At 45.2% G+C, this 17,733-nt stretch overlaps 1 pseudogene; it reads left to right on the plus strand.

The window, feature by feature from the left end:
- The first annotated feature begins 1,278 nt into the window (after positions 1 to 1,278).
- LOC147439413 (putative TPR repeat-containing protein At2g32450 pseudogene) lies at positions 1,279 to 4,212 on the plus strand (annotated as a pseudogene).
- Positions 4,213 to 17,733: the final 13,521 nt, after the last annotated feature.

The following is a 17,733-nucleotide window of genomic DNA, read 5'->3' on the forward strand; positions in this document are numbered from 1 at the left end:
GGAGTGTGGCTATGGAGATGGCAACAAAAGATGCCTTCTCTGTGCTTGAGTTCACGATAGACACAAGCATAGTCTGCACTAATATACATAAAGGAAAAGTTGTGTACTTACCATAGTATATCATGCTTGTGACACATCCTCTAAATTTTCAATCCTAGGAGTATGGGGTACCCAATCACATAAATTCATAAATTAGATAGAATCGAACACGATACGTTGCCAGGGAATTGGGCAACGCGGCAGTGAGAGAGGAGAGGATGTGCGCGCAAGTAGGCAGCAGGTGGCCATGCAGGAGACGAGCACGGGTTGAGGGCGTTGGGCAAGCGCGCAGGAGACGAGCACGGACTGAAGATTTTTTTTTAGCATGGGTTAGTTGAATGAATCAACTCAGCATCCCCGCTTCCTTGGTTAGGGGGGTTCTCTTAGAATGTTGGGCCCCTAGTAGAGGGTTCGAATACAGTCCTTTCCTTTTTATAAAGGTGTACATGGAAGCCTCCTCAGTGGAAAGAAGTTGGGTTGGGAGGGAATCCAGAGGAATCTCGAAAAGAAATGAATAAAAATAGGAGATAGCCAGTAGTAGGAGCCAAATAAAAATCAATCCTAGGAGCATGCACTTTTGCTAGAGCATGGAAACATTCTACAAATGAGAAAGAGCTTCTTAGTTGGAATGGGAAGCTAGCTTGTTGGAGAGGATAAGCTATTAAAGAGGCGCCATGGCAAGGCACTCTCCTACTTCCTCTCAACACCCACTTTCAACCTTTCACACACAAACTAATAGCCTAAACTTACCATCTATTTACACACACACTCTCTACACACATGCACACATGGAATAGCGTAGCGTGCAATGCATAGTCATGGCAAACAAAGCCGTCATCTACTCTACTAAACACACACACACATGCATGGAGATGAGTGGCCATGTATGCGTAGACCACAAGTATGCTCAACAAACCAAGAATGCAAACACAACAAGAAAGCTCAACACATAAAGCATATAGGCAATGAAGAAGGAGACAAAATGAACAACTTGGACCCCTCACCCATCTTTGGGCTTCTAATGGAAGGTGACGGGCTTGAGCTCATGATCGCTCGGCCGCTAGCGACGAGCAACAAGCCACCACCCGCTACAACAACTAGCACTAAGGTTCTTTCAAACTGTATGAGCAGCTTTGCTGAAGTGTTTGGTCAAGAAGTTTTACTATCATTAAGTCAAGACTGCACCCTATGTGACAATGAAGGCTCCAAGAGACTCTTCGGGGCTGCGTGTGACGGGCATAAGTATGGGTGGCCCAAAAGAGGCATTTTGGGGTTGCATGTGCTTCCTCTTCAGAACCTCAAAATAAAATGCAGGAACAATTGCCCGAGTCATGACTGTTATGTCCATGAAGGTGGGGGCCATTGGAGTATGCAAGGTTGAAACCTCATCTGTTTATCCAGCGATTCTTGCTCCCAATGCAGAAATGCTACCAGCACTCACACAGAAACCCACACACACAGACAAAAGGCTTTCTTAGCAAAGTAGCTTTCTTGCTGCATTTACGTCTCTGATCAGCTATGTCGGACCCAGAGCCGATTCCCTTGCAGAAGGTTCGCAGGATTTTTACTTATTTCGACGCTAATCAAGATGGAGGCTTGAGCAGGGAGGAGATGGCAACTCTGGTTGTTGCTGTGAACCCACGTGTTAAGTTTAGCACACAGCAGGTGGACGCCATCCTTGATGAAGTCTTTCGCACTTACCAAGACTTCATTCAGGGCCCTGAGGGTCTCAGCTTTGATGGTCTGCTTCGAACTTATGAAGATGGTGCAGGAGATGTTGATCGGGATTTCGAAGCACTTAAGCTTGTGCTTGATTCAAACAAATCTGTTGGCACCACATCTACTATGGTGCCATCCATCACAGATGAGAGGGTTACGGTGGCCCGCCTGGCAAGAAGAACAGACCACATGCCTGTTTGGGCACCGTCCAACATTGTCTATGACTCCTCTTGGTGTTTGGTGGAAGACCTTCTGATCATCATCAAGAGACTTGAAGCCAGAATGGGCAATGTACTAAGTAAGCTTAGAGACAGAAAGGTGCTCGCAAGTGAGAGTTTCGGCTCATCTGAAGCATCTTGGTCAATTGAAAGCACACCCAAAGTGGGTGTAAGCAACCCTCCCTGGGAGGAGCTCGGTGAAGATTATGATGATTTCTGCCACGAGCTTGCGGAAATCACTCAAAAGGCAGATGGGCTCTCAACAGCAGATGAAGTGCTTGATGCCCTGATTGCAATAGGGTGGACTCTTTTCGACCATGCTCTTTACCGGGAAGCACTTGCAAGCTTTATGAAGGCACGTGATTGTAAAGCTCTGGATGCTAGGCCTCACTTCCACTTGGGCAATACTTTGTACCGCCTTGGAAGATATGATGAAGCTAGAGATTGCTACACTTCATCATTGGACGCTGCGGAAGCAGCAGATAACCCATGGCGTCACCTTGTTCCGCAGATTAATGTGAACCTTGGCATCACATTGGAGGCAGATGGCATGCTTCTGAGTGCCTGTGAGAATTACAAGAAGGCTACAAGACTCTCTCCCAAGCATTACAGAGCGTTGAAGCTTCTTGGAAGTGCACTCTATGGTGTGGGACAGTATAGGGCAGCTGAAAGAGCACTCTCAGAGGCAACTAGTCTAAAGCCCGATTTTGCTGATGCACATTGTGATTTGGGTTTGACTGTGCATGCTATTGGGGAAGACGATGAGCGAGCAATTCGAGAATTCCAATTGGCAGTAGATCTTAAGCCTGACCATGTAGAGGCTTTGTACAACCTTGGTGGGCTATTCAAGGACATTGGAAGGTATCGGAGAGCAGCAGAAATGTATTCGAAAGTGTTGACCTTGCAACCCAACAATTGGCGTGCACAACTGAATAAGGGTGTCACATTACTAGGAGCAGGAGAAACAGAGGAAGCGCGTAAGGCTATCAAAGAGGCCTTTAAGATGAATAACAGAGTAGAGCTCTATGATGCTATTATGCATCTGAAACTAGCTGGAAAGAGGCCCAGAGGACTTTGCGACGCAATAAAACAGGTAGATGGTGATGCTAGTCCCATTGGAAAGAGTCTTGTTGAAGGCGCAGAAGGTGGAGTCATGGTTGTGGAAACCTCATGTTTTCGGCAAGCAAATAAATTGACTACTCCATGCCAGTGGCTTTTTCATGCATTAGATATACGATGCTTTCAAAGGCACACTCGGCTTAGTCGATGCAGTGTTTATGATCTCAAGAAGAAATTGGAGGAGAGTAAGCTACCAGCTTCATCCTCTGTGTGCAAAGATAAGCTTGAGGACTTGTTGAGGAAGTTGCTGCATTTCCTAAAGCCTGACACATTTCAAGGCTCAGTGAAGGCCATAAATGAAAGGATTTTGTCAGTATTGGATCAAGCGGGCGTGGGGCAAGTGGATGTTGGCATGTTTTGTGCCATGCTCGCTCCTCTCTGTGCTGGTCACATAGAGAAGAGAAAGCGGGTTGCGTTCGACTTTCTTCTAGAGCGTGCATCCAAGGGCACCATCAAGGCAGAGTTATCCAGAGCTGATGCTTCTATGTACATGAAAATTTTACGTGCCATTTACATGCCGCAACAAGGAGTGAGCCAAATTACAGAGTTACATGGAGAGGCAGAACAGGGCACCATAACCATCTCTGACTTTGAAGCTCTTTTTGATGATCCTGATTGGGGATTTGGAATCTTGGACGTGGTGGTAAAGCTGGAGGCTAGCGATCGTGTGCGACACGATGGTCAGATATGCACAGTTTGCTCCTACCCAATTACCGGGCCTTGGTTCAAGGAGGTTACATCCAATTTCAGTTTATGCTCTTTGTGCTACAGTGAGTGCAAGGTACCTATTTCTGCCAAAAAGAACGAGTATTGTTTCAAAGAGTACAATAGTGAGGCTGAAGTGATCAAAGATAAGTTCTGGTTCCTCAACTTATGGTCTTCCTCTGTGTAGTGGAAATTTCATGTATGAATGATGTGAGCTATGTTGATCGTTCGGAATCAACTCTTGGTTCATCTTTCACTCTTTTCCTACCCGTGGCCACAAGGTGGTCAATGTACTATGTGTACTCTCTAGTGAACAACCAGATTTTTTATTCTTTGTAAAGGCTGAATAAGGTCTTTATTTTCTTGTCTATTATTTACATCAAGGCCACATTAACATATTTGTTTTGGAGTATCAATTGAGTGCCATTTGTACAGTTGTATGCCGCGCAATACAGAGGGTTTATTGTGCCTGGCATTGAGGTAGGGAGACTTCAAGCCCAGCTTTCCTCTACTGTGAATAAACACTTCGAAGATCGAATGCAACCGGCTGGTTTAAGAGTACAGGTAAATGTGTGTCGATGAATCATAGCAAGAGGGATAGTGTTGCTGTATGCAAGGTCCTAATCTTAATCCTCTTTCAAAACAAACTCTATCGATTTTTGAAATTATAATGGCCTTGCATCATTGCTCATCTCATCTTCTCATATGTCATAAGGCAAATTATATTCAGTGGTTACTGTTCACATGTATAAGTTTATCTCGTCGTTACTCCATATTTTCAAGCATTGACAAGGCAATTGCAAGCCTGAACCCTTTTTCGTTAGATTGGCATGTTCAGTGTGCAAGACCTACCGTAGCTAGAAGATTAAAACACCGGCATTTGGTTGTAGCTAGGTTTTGAGCAATTATGAAGCTCAGTGGCCTAATGGCTTCATGAAAACCAAGGTGAAAGTTCATGTTGGAATGATAAAACAAAAAGTTTGAAATTAAACTATCGGCCCCTTAAATGAAGAGACAGTCTAGAAACTAAAGAAAGACATATTTTGAAAGAAAAAGTTGAAATAACAAACATGAGGTTCTTAAATGACCCTAGGGATCTATTTACAAACTAAACAAAGGCAATCAAAAATTAAGAAATTTTTAGCCTTAAATGAAGGGACAATTTGTAAGTCCTTTCTTCCTTTTTCTCTATGTGGCAAGTTTAACATGCCAAAAAAATTTCAACTTATACATAGTGCAAGGAAACTCTAAGGAAGAAAAAATGATGCAGGCAAACTAAAGAAAGTGAAGTAGTAGTAGGGGTACTACCCATATTGGCTGGAACAAAGTGAAAAAGAGCCAATAATCAAGTGAGATGCCAAATCGTCCACCCAGTGGCCGAAACAAATTGAAAAAGAGCCAAGAATCAAGTGAGATGCCTTGGAGTATTAGAGCCGGGTCACACCCAGGTTAGGGGGGGGAGTGGAAACCCAGAGTCGCACCCAGCCTCTTTTAGAACCATGGTCTGTGGTGCCTTCTGACGATCAGCTCGTGTGCTTTGCTTTCATTGGCTCAGGAATTCCTACGTCCCCGGAGGAAGCAGCTAGCCCTTGATACTCGCTTAATCCCTCCCTTTTTCAAAGTGGTAGCGGGGTTAGTAGAAGTTTTCGGAATCTCTGCAGAGCTTTTCGTACTTGCTGAAATGGCAAATGACTTCCCCCTGCTCCTCCCACTCCTCCTGGGCGCGACCCGGCTCTTAAAGCCTAAAGGGGAAGAGGGAAAGGCAAGTGGCCTAAATGGAGATCGTGGTGCACGAAGATTCTCTCTCTCTCTCTCTCCCCCGCCCCGGTTGTAGGCAATGAAGGTTTGATGAGACGAAGCAAACGAGCTTGCTTGTGGTGCGTTGCTTGAATGGCTTAAAGCTTTATGTGTGTGTGTGTGTGTGTGTGTGTGTGTGTGTGTGTGTGTGTGTGTGTGTGTGTGTGTGTGTGTGTGTGTGTGTGTGTGTGTGTGTGTGTGTGTGTGTGTGTGAAAAAGTAAGTGTGTGTGTGTGTGTGTGTGTGTGTGTCATGCGAACCTCCTGCCCACAGCTTTGTCACGCAAACCTCCTGCCCCAGCTCTGTTGCGCGAACTTCCTGCACCTGTTGTAGCCCTTCAAGGATCTCTGCGCGCGCGAGGGAGGACTGCTCGCTACCTGCATCAGTGGTTCACAGCAGATTAGGGTTCGGCCCAGTCAGCGCCAGCAAGAGTAACAAGGCTGCACTACAGTCACCCTAGCACTGAACAGATTTGGCCTATCTATACTTGCTCGCTGTCTGTCAGAAGTTAATTCGAATTGTTGCAGTAACAGTGTTAGCCAGTTTAAGTATTACAGGCAAAGTTCACACTGCTGTCAGAAGTTAATTCGAACTGTTGTAGTAACAGTGTTAGCCAGTTTAAGTATTACAAGCAAAGTTTACATTACAGTATTACAGGCAAAGTTTTTTTTAGCAAATGTATGAGTTCTGTGAGAGATGTACATATCTCTGAGGTTTTTGTAAATAGATAAAGTGTCAAATTACCAGAAAAAGGGAAAACTAGTATTTGCTTTAGTTCTCGGTTGTGGTCCGGTTGATGCAGTCAGAGTTCTCGTGCGTCTTCAAGCGTCGTAGAGCCATGGAGAGTGTTTCGGAGAATGCTTCTGAAATCAAAACTTGTCTGTATGAAGACTTCGAAGAGGCCCGAAAATCTTGGAATGGTCAGGCACCTGCCCTTGAGGTGCGAATTCCAGTATAGGACCTGATGGATCCGGTAGCGCAATATGCCATGAATGCGGTCATTTTGTTTTTCCCTGGCAAAATGCCTATTGCGCAGGATGTCGGACAGTGGGTTGATTTCCTACTCAAAGACCAGGCTGTCCGAGGCGTTTATTTTGGTGCTCGGGGTTTCTATGAGATCTTACTCGCAGATACTGAGGCTAGAAACCTCTTGCTGGAGATGTCTCCTCTCTTTTTTGGCACGTAGATGACTCATGTTCTGCCTTGGGCACTTACGAAGGACTATCAAAGTCTTATTCGTCACAAATGTCCTGTGTGGGTGGAAATTGTTGATTTTCCATGCACGTGGAGGCATTTCCTTTCACCATTTTCATCCCAGCATTGCAGAGAGACCTAGCATACCGAATCACGCAAAGAGAAGACATGGCTGCTACTAGTGCTTTAGATGCATTCCTTACTGAGGTTGGGCATGCAAATCGCCCTGAGCTTCAAGCATTTTTCACAACCCAACCCGATTTGGAAACCACCTTGACCCTCCACTCTCAATCTCTTGAGCACATTACTTCATACATTTCCACGTGCATGGGGAGATTCATTGTTGAGTTACCAAACCAACCAAGGCAATGGGTCCCTGAAGGCCTTCTCCACCACATCTACCAAGGGGACAGGCCATTTCATCAGCGGCTTGCACGCTTTGCCACCATAGCACAACCCGCCGGACAATATGTGCGGCTTGAAGCTGATGATGTGCGAGCAATGCGTAAGGGAAGGATCGGAAACACTTTTTTCTCTGTTCAGGCCATAATGATCTTCCTCCTTCACGAGTGCCCAGCAGGCCCTGACGTAGTGCTACCTCACTTGCAGATCGGCGGGGTATTGGCTGATGTGAAGGACCCCAAGCCCGCGGCCATTGACTCATCTGCAGAGGAGAGGACGCTTGCCTTGACCTACCCTGTAGGGATTCAAGGCCTCTTGGAGGCCTCTCCATCAGTCGGTTCACCCTCGGGACCGCCAGAAGGAACCACCACTCGGGATGCTATCCTTGAGGTAGAGATTACCCGCTTCTCCTCCATTGTGGTGGGTGGGGAGGAGTTTGTGTTTATGCACGATCTGGAGAAATCCTTTGAGCTTTGCATGGATGAGTGTTTCGCCATCCTCGATGCCCATGGAAAGTTTGAGCTTGATACCACCACCTCCCATGACGATGATCTCCTACTGCCGATGGGGAATACTTTGGTGGACACAGTGGCGATCGCACAAGCCGAGGTGGCAGTGGACGAGCAAGCCAAGGTCTCTGAGGAGGAGTTTGTGGCCGTGCAAGCCATGTGTTTGGCTAAATGCGCAAGAGTGGATTCACCACCACCTGCTGCAACACCTGTTTTTCTTTATCCAAAGGGGAAGTCAAGCGTGGATTTTTACTTGCACCCGGATGCCGATGAGGAGGATCGTAGACAAGAGGTATAGATGCTCACTTACATTTGATTGTTACAAATGATTTTGTTAATGTTATATCATAATTCTGTGCCATATCTCAGAAAACCTATGTTCTGCAGGATGTTCTGGAGGTTGACGCCTGGGCGCAACGGTCAGGGGGGAGGAGGACGCCGTTCGGACCTCAAGCGGCACTTGCTCACTACCTCGGTACACTTCCCACTGGTGTCGTGGTGTTTGTCCATGCCGACTACTCTCCCAATGGTCGCTACAACATTTTTGCTCTCCGTTCACTCTCCAAGGCGTTGTGTTTAACAACACTTTCCCAAACGGCCAACCTTGTAGTGCTTGTAAAGAAAGATTTTGCAATATCCACTTTCGGTGTAAACTTTCGCGGGCGCCTTATTGCCCATGTCGGCATGAACCAAGCTGTAGGGGTTAATGACACCCAAGAAATCACAACCACTTTACTTAACAGGGAGCCACCCCAAAAGGCCAAGCGCCAGAAAATTGTAATTAGAAAGATCCTAAAGCAAAAGCCGGATATCATGTAAAGCATTGATTTCTTTAATGAAACTAATTTTTGCTGTCTATGACTCTCTTTCTTGCAAGGTTTTGAATTTCTTATATGTTGGGCTTCCATTGTGTATGAGAAGCACCATAATTTTTGCTATGACTACTAAAGGGTTTGGCAGGCATTAAAATTTAAAAAATGTATACTTTGTTATATCTAGGCTTCCAAAGTTATGTATGTGCCTAGTAAAGGGCTTGGAAGTACCTAAACAATGCTGCCACAAGGGCGCGCATTAGGGCTTTCCATCAGCAGATGAAGTGTGCAAATGCGCGTCCTTGTGGCAGATGAAATTGGACACATCTAAGAGCATATCCAAGTACAAAACAGAGTGACAAGGCATTAATACCCAGTTGCAAAAGAGAAACACATGGATACCCAGGTAACCTTAAGCCCATCTTGCCCCAGATACCTAAAGATGTATTAACAAACCACAAAACTGTGGCAATATCTAAACCCTTCTTGGAGAATAGGAGCATATCCAGTTACAAAACAGAGTGAGAAGACAATAATACCCAGCTGCAAAACAGGAAGACATGGATACCTAGGTAACCTTAAGCCCATCTTGCCCTAGATACCTAAAGTTGTATTAACAAACCACAAGAGTAAACTTTGTGGCAATATCTAAGCCCTTTCTGGAGTTTAGGACTGACTTGGACTAAGGGGGGATGAATTCCAGCAGCATCTATGCTAATTGAAGCATTGAAGCAAACAAAACATACTTATTGCTTGTCAAAATTGTCTGGAAACCACTGGAGAGTGTCAGCAAAGCACTAGGAGAGGCTGTCACAAGGGCGCGCATTATGTCCATCCATAGGCCTCTGGAAGCCCCAAATGCGCGCCCTTCTGGCAACCAACTTGGGGGCATTCCAAGCCATTTTGAACACTTTGTAGATGTTTTTGCCATGCAATAGTAAGTCACATAGCATGGATACATCAGGAAGTGCATGCCCCACTTAGCCAAGGTGCTAAACGTAGGCAATTTTTCACAATAACAAGCTAATGGCTACATACATACAGTAGAAGGTAGACAAAACTTGAACCAGTGCTACATTGCATGGTACAGAATTAAAACAATACAATGCGCACTGGGGTATACAATAAAAGACGCTTATATTCAAATTCTTTCCAATACAATGCACAAAGTGGGATATAGAATCAAAAGACGCTTGTATTCAAATTCTTCCCAATCTTGGAGTTCCGTAAATACAAAAAGGTTGATGCCTAATTACAAGCTACTCCTCATGGCGCAAACGGCGAGCAAGCTGCATATCCTTGGGCATAATGGTTACACGCTTTGCATGGATGGCACAGAGGTTAGAATCCTCGAATATGCCAGTTAAATATTGCTCTGCTGCCTCTTGGACTGCCTCTATGGCCACGACGCCCATCCGAAACTGAGTGTTGTACAATTGCAAAACCTCCCTGCATAGCCTTGCAAAAGGGGCCCTCCGAATCAAGAGCTCGATGCTCTTTTGATAGTGTCGAATCTCCGCAAAAGCACGAATGCGCTTTCGTACCTTCTGAGGTCGACATGGAGGTGCATTTTTGGCACGAGTCGGGGCAGCTTGCTTCCTCTTCTTGTAGACAATGCTCTTTCTCTTTTTTTTTTTGCACAGGCACTTCCAACACCTCATAATCGGATTCCACCCACTCTCCATCTGATTCGTGCTCTTCACTATCGACCGGATGTGATGGTGTAGGTCCACTCCCTTTAGGAAGTGTCGTACCCCCAATAGACATGTGAGCCTGATAAGTTTGTATTTGGACGCCAACCCATGGGGCATCTTCATCCATTTGTGTCTCTTCGGAGCCTTCTGACGGCTGCTTTTGGTTGTTTGTTTCTTTGCCCTGGTCGCTCTCATCCTCCCTGTTGCCATCAGAATCGTTGGAGTCCGATGAATAGACAACAAGACGATGCTTCCATCTCTCTTTTGCTGCTGTAGAGGACTGGCCATGTTGATTTGAAGCTCCAGCTTCTTCTGTGTGGACTTCACCTTGAGCTTGTGAAGTTCTAGCTTCTGTTGCTGTACCTTTGAGTCGTTGGCCATCCGGCCCCTCTGGATATGCAATCCTAGCCGTTTGTTTTGTTCGTGCCATGGTTGCACCTAGTAGGGAAGATGACAAAATGAGCCCCTTCAACCTTTAAATAGGTTTTTTTGAGATTTGGGCCCTTTCACACTATGCGGCCAATTGAGTGAAACTCAAATAAAGCAATTGAATTGAACAACTAAACCTGGATCATGCGGATGGCTGACGCGACGCCCAAACGCTGACTTTTTTATATTTAGTTGCACGCCAAGCTTCGTGGCCAAGGGACGCTCGCGAGCGTCTCCACTTCTCGGATGCTGCAGTACGGGAAGCGTTGCGTAATTGCTTTGCTAACATCGATTCTCTTGCTTTCTAAATAGTACGAGTTCTCCCAACGGTGTGCCTAAAAAACCAATTAAACATCTCTTGGAGGTAGTTGGAGTGTGAACTACCACCACCATGCCGAGTATTCTTGAAGTAGACTCCTTTTGCTCGATAGTGGGACTTCTCCATGCCTTGTGTACTCCATATATAAAGCGAACCATAGCGGTCCATGAAGTATGCACCATGCGCATAGAGAATGTGCTAAAACAACCAAAAAGGAGATAAGCGAATAGAAAAGTTACATTTTCAAACATTGCATATGTATTAAGTCCGTTAAAACAAACCATGTAGTGTGTAATCTTACTTTTAGACCATCCGTCCTTAGCGGCCTTTGTGAATTCATAAAGCACCTTCTTGAACTCCTCTCGCTGCTCAACGATGGTGCTTGAAAGATTCATCAATTGCACAACCTTTTGAAAGGATGACCATACTAGCTTGCGTTGGTTAGCAACCTCCACATTGGGATCTTTGTCCGTCGTGTCGTGCATGAACACAAATCTTTCCACAACTCCCACCGCTTCTCACTTGCTAGATCGACACTTGCCTTGGATACCTGCATTGGAGACTTTGACATCTTCTTGAAAAATCGACGTGCTTTGGCTCCATTCATGGAAACCTTCTGTGCCACCTCATATGTCTTCTCCCTACAAGTCTCTGCTACAATGTTCACCCTTGATCGGTGACATCCAATCTCATTAAGGAGCGTCTCCACCCCCTGCAAGGAGTCTTTTGACCGTTGAAGGGGCTTCATTGTGAAAGCATAATCAATGTGATGCTTTAAGATGCTATCAAATATTCGCATAAACGCATGCAATGTGCAAAAGTGAACATTGTTGAGGGAGAAGGGAATTATGGGGTTCCACCCAGGATCTTTGCTATCCCAATTGGGCACCTGCAGCATATCACATGAAAGAACCGAACTTTGCCACTCCCTATTTATATGGTCATCATTATCATCGTCCTGACCTTCCACTTGAGGTTCTCGACTTGTCTTGTGCCCTTTCGTTCAGAATGGACAGGGAAGTAAAGAATTTGCACCTTGTTTGCATCCAAGCATGCACTTTATGGTCTTTAGATCACCACCTAAATGCCATTCAACATCAAACTCCCCACGTCCTGGAACCATGAGCTTCTCACCGTTTATTTGAGCTTTAATGACCTCTGTGACCCATGGGATTCTACTGAAAATCCATGCAAGGACTTCACGTGTCTCTTTCGGAACTTCAATAGGTTTTCCGTGACTCCTCGACTTCTTAATGCATCTTTTAACACTTGATGTATTGCTTGATAGCCCTTGGTACTAATCCCAACAGCATCACAAATATCCTGAACATCTAGATCAGTGACAATATTAGAAAAATCTCTAAGAACTCTCTTAGTGATTGCGTCTTTCAAGTGTTTTGTCTCTGGAGCATCAAGCATCCCAATAAAATCCTCTTTGTTGAAACAAGAATGAAGTAAAGTAGCCCTAGCTGACGCATTCTCGCCGCCGCACGTTTCTTGGACGAAGTTCCTATTGCCCAAAACAACAATGATGAGCCGTATTAAACTTAAACAACATGAGGGATAGAACATGTTACCTCATAGCTGTCACCCTTCGTTTTCTTGCACCTCCATGTGGTGCAAGAGTCTGAATTTCGGACAACTCTCGTTTCCTCACCCTACCTCCCATGGCAGTACTCTTCATGTGTGAAAGAGTATCCTCAAGCTTTTTAATTACATTTTCCTTGGTTGTGATGGTGCTCTTTGCCTCCTCAAGCGCACTAGTAGCTGTTTGCATCTGAGCTTGAAGATTGTGGAAACTCCCATTGAGCAACTGCCAATGACGCAAGTAGATCTCGGACCGCGCAATCTCGTGTTTGTTGAGTCTCTTGCAATAGCACAACAAACCTTGCTCTCCATTTCCAACGTATTGCAATAGTGATGGAATGTTTGTAAAAGACGGATGAACATTGAGAGAAGGATCCTTTGGATACAAGCATCCGTCTGTCCAGAGATCCACATTCTTCTCCCCTTGAGCGCGGCGTTCGTTGGCTGAAGGTAATGTACCCAAGCATGTTTCCTTTGTCGGAACATACTCTTGAGGTAGGCGTAGGAAAAGCCCTGGAGACCTACTGCGTGAAGAGCTTGCTGGGACATTGGTCACGTCGTCAAGAGGCATTGTAGGATGGAGAGATGGAGCTTGAAGGATGGAGAGATAGAGCTTGTAGGATGGAGAGATGGAGCTTGAAGGATGGAGAGATGGGTGCGTAGGTGCAGCAGCAGGGGCAGGTGCAAGGGGGATGGGTGTAGGAGAGGAGCTTAGATTAGGAGAGAGAGTTTTCAATTTTGGGGGGAATTTTCTAAAAGTTTGGAGGGAGTCAAAAAATGTTGAATTTTGAGTAATTTAACTTAAATTTTTTTTTAATTATTATGTGTATATGTTGGGGGTACTTTTTAGAGGGGAATAGAGTTCTTTTGAAAGTTTTTGAAAAAAGTCATTTTTTTGACCTCTTTGACCCACGGATTTGCTTAGGTGGCATGGGAGAGTTAAGAGGCCACTTACAAGTTGGCCAAAAAGGTAGAGAGAGAAGACCCCCTACCCCCCTACTTCTCAAATGGTTTATCCCCCCCTTTCCTACTTTTTAAATGGTTACCCCCCCCCCCCCCCCCCCCCCCCCCCCCAACCTTTTTAGGGGTCAAAGGTGGAGGAGACCCTACCAAAATAGCCCCATTCAAAACCTTTGTCCCCCTTAATCTTGGCAGGCTTCCTTTAAATTAGGGATTCTTACAAGGCCCATGGAGAGTCCATTTTTTTCCTAATGCCACAATAAGTGACAAATATCCTCTTCTGCAATCGAGCAACGAATGCAACAAGAAGGACGAATATGACGCGCCCGAAGAAAAGTGCCAACGGGAAGCACTCCAAGCAAAGAGCACCAAAGAAACAGATGCTCCTTCAAAGGCAAATGGCTTTTCCACAAGGCAGAGAGGAGCCTCCTCCACCAGATGTCAGATTTGTGCATATGCCAAATGGCATTATAATGACCACCAAGCCATGGTCGTGGTAGAAGAATAGCATAAATTCGACCTGCAGAAATAGCTCGAAAAGGCATTTCCCGAAAGGCCCAATCAAACATGCGATCACCATCAGACAAAGGTGAAACAGGCAAAAAGTCGAGCAACATGCTTTGAAGCTCTCTCCAAAATTGACGGTAATGCATGCCCAACCCAAAACGACGAGCAGCAATGGAAAACTCAAAAGTATATCCAGCCTCATCGACCACATCCTCAACCACACAAATGCCACGACCAGAGACAAAGTAAGCCTGACGAGGCGAGTGGTCAACCAAAGTAAGAGAGAATGCCCCGCTCCAATGGAGACTTTCCAATCGGATGGAATCACCTTCCTACCGAGGATTCCACGATAAATGCATTGTAACCTCTTTCCAAGCAGATACTAAAGAGGAAGCAAGTGGACATCCAGGAATGTGTCCTTCCATCTTGCCAAAAACCACCTCCCAAAGAGAGGGTTGCCAATGGCCAAAAGCAGAAGTAACAAGGTGCTGACCGAGGAATGCAAACATCAAAGTCCAAGGCTGAATTTGTTGCACAAGAATGGGCAACAACATAGCTTTCCGTGTAAACACATGCCTGCGCAAATCCAAGATATTAAGTCCACCAAAACGTTTAGGAGTGCAAAGCTTCTCCATCGACATCAAGCGTAAGCCTTTTTTCGTAGCATGAGTCCGCCACAAATGGGACATAATGTTCGACATAAGAGAATCAAGACATCGGCGAGGCCAATGCATCAATGGCAAAAAGAACTGAACATATGCCAACAAGATACGCTGAACAATTTGCAGACGAACATGCAAGGGCCAAGTAGAAATCTTCCAGTAATGCAATTTGACATTCAAGCGTTGCATGACCCGATTGACTTTCTGAGAGTGAGTAACATTCCATCCAACTGGATAACCCAAATGCCTAGTGATCACATTTGAAGACACAATCTCACCTGGCCACAACAGACTATGCCAATCACAAGAACGGAGAGGCAGAAGCTTCGATTTACAAAAGTTGACTTTAAGCCCACCCGCAATGCCAAACAATTCCAAGGCTTCCATAATCACCTTGACATCCGCCTACTGATTACGAGGCATAAATAATGAATCATTAGCGTACGCCTGGCCAACGAATGTATGACCCGAAGGTAACCGCAGACCATGCAGACTCTGAACAGTGGTCGAGTGATCAAGATAAGTCAACAACGGGTGAGTAACAACAGCATACAACAGAGCACTAAGAGGGCAGCCCTGCCTGACCGAACAACCAAGAGGCCAAGATTCAGTTAATTCACCTTCTAATATCCCTGAAGACGTGCTACATGCATACAAAAAATAAACAACATTGGCGAATTTAGGACCAAACCCTAAACACGTCATGGTGGCAGCAATGAAGTCCCACTGTACAATGTCAAAGGCCTTTTCAATGTCAACTTGCATAACCAACACATCTTGCTGAGTGTACTTAGCGTACTCCATGCCAGTCAAAACATTAGCCAGCTTATCCATAATCTCGCGACGTGGAATGAAACCATATTGAGCCTGATGGAGTCCTGCAAAAAGATGGTCCTTAATGCGGTGCACCAGCATCTTAGCCAATATCTTATAAACCACCGGCATCAAAGTAATCGGACGCCAATGAGAGAATCGCTCACAAAGCGCTTGCTTAGGCAGCAATTTAAGTAAACCTTCTTTCCAAGATGTCGGAAAATCTTGTTTCTCCCATGCCGCATTAATCATGTAAAGCACTGGATGCTCAAGATCCTCCTAGAAGGAAAGGAAAAATTCCACAGTAAGCCCATCCCAACCGGGAGACCGCCAGCGGCCCAAAGCAAGCAACGCACTATGCAATTCTGAAGCAGTGAAGGGGCCCTCAAGACCACATGCATCTTGCGGTGATACAATTGGAGTAACAAAGGAAAGCATCAATTGACGCGCATGGCAAGCAGCCAAAGATGTTTGAGAAGGAGCAGCAAACACCTGTCGATAACCATGGCATCTGCAAGTTCCTGCTTTGAAGAAGTCCAAACACTCGAGGAAAGCATAACGCGCTTGATTGCACATGAGATTCTTGAATGATGTAAATGCTTAAAAAATTGCTTTGGAGCACAGCCTTTGTCCATAAAGGCCTGTTGACGAGCACGCGTCTGCCACTTAGCAAGATTTCGCTTGTCATTACGCTGAATACACACAGAGGCTTCACATAGCTCCGACATCTCAGAATTAGACAGAGGGCACAAATCAGCCAACTCTTGCAGTCGTTGACAAGCACGTTTTGCATCTTTGACTTCCCCTCGAGTGCACTGCAAGTAGTGCTTGCCATAGTCACAAATAACACTTTGCAACCTCATAACAAAGCGATACCAAGCGGCATCAAGATCAAGATGCATATGAACCAGCAGAGGGGGAATAACCTCAGAGATCATTCCCCGAAAAACCTCATGTGTGAGATAAGCATTATTGACAAGTGGCAGACGTTTCTGGGGAAGAGCCCGATCACAACGAGTCTGCCCAAAACTCACATCTAGCAAAACAGGGTAATGATCCGATAACTGCAAGGTGTAATTGATGTTGACCTCACATACAAATTCCTCATATTGTTGCAAATTAAGCAAATACCATCTGTCCAACCGCGCTCGATAAGAAGAATGGGCAACATGCTGAAAAGTAAAACCAGATGCATTTGGATGCAAATGTCGCTGCCATATATCAGTCATTTGAGTAACAACAAAGAGATTATCCCATTCTTGTCTTTCCGTAAACAACATATGTGAATTGCCAGTGGTACTATCATCCATCTCAGGGGTATTATTAAAATCACCACAAAGGAATGAACTCGAGGTCCATTAGCGAGAAGAGATGTCTCGCCATAGAGCAGCCCTTTGTCCAGATGATGTATACGCATAAACACGGCCAAATTCATACACCTGACCATTCAACAAGCATTGAATCACCATCCAACGGCCGTTCGGATCATTATACAAGAGAAATGGCTGAAGCTCATGCCGAACCAACATCAATAAACCGGAGTAATCATGCAAACCAGCATATGCAATCCAGTAACCTGCGAAATAAGAACACTGACCAACAAAGTCATGCTGGTTGTGCTCTTGCAAAACCACGATATCTGCCTTACATGTATGTACATAGTGCCAGGTCAGTTGCCATTTGTCCACGTTACATAATCCACACACATTATATGAAATGCATTTAATGCGACTATGCATTAAAACCATATTTACAATGGCACGAAACGGAAGGATCAAGTCGAGATACCCATATGGACATCTCCATCCACCACATCCATGCCAGAACCCATTCGCTGAGTCAAAGCAGGAAACTTGTCCATAGAGACTGCCTGAGAAGTGGAAGCCTCGCCCAAAAGTACATCCTTATAAGAGTGTTTCGCTTTTTCCCAAGCTCCAATCAACGTGCGATTGTCATTGCAGGGAAGCTGCTTAAATGATACATTCTTATTGGCGTTAACGAGAGGAACATAATTACGGGATGAAGGTGGAGTGAATTTTTACTGTCTTTTTAGGTATCGCCCACGAGCCAACATCAGTCGACGCAACATTTTTCCCTTTCCCTGCATTTACATTCCCAACATCCGCAGACGACGGATTTTTGTTTATCCCTTTATCTGCATTAGAAGCCAACTTCATTGCAGGGATTCCATTCGATTTAGCTTCACCAACTCAGTCTTCTCCTGCATTTTTGTATCTTCTTTGTCATAA

This window comes from Adiantum capillus-veneris, chromosome 16 (assembly GCF_014529385.1).
Source record: "Adiantum capillus-veneris isolate H3 chromosome 16, ASM1452938v2, whole genome shotgun sequence".
NCBI lineage: Eukaryota > Viridiplantae > Streptophyta > Polypodiopsida > Polypodiales > Pteridaceae > Adiantum > Adiantum capillus-veneris.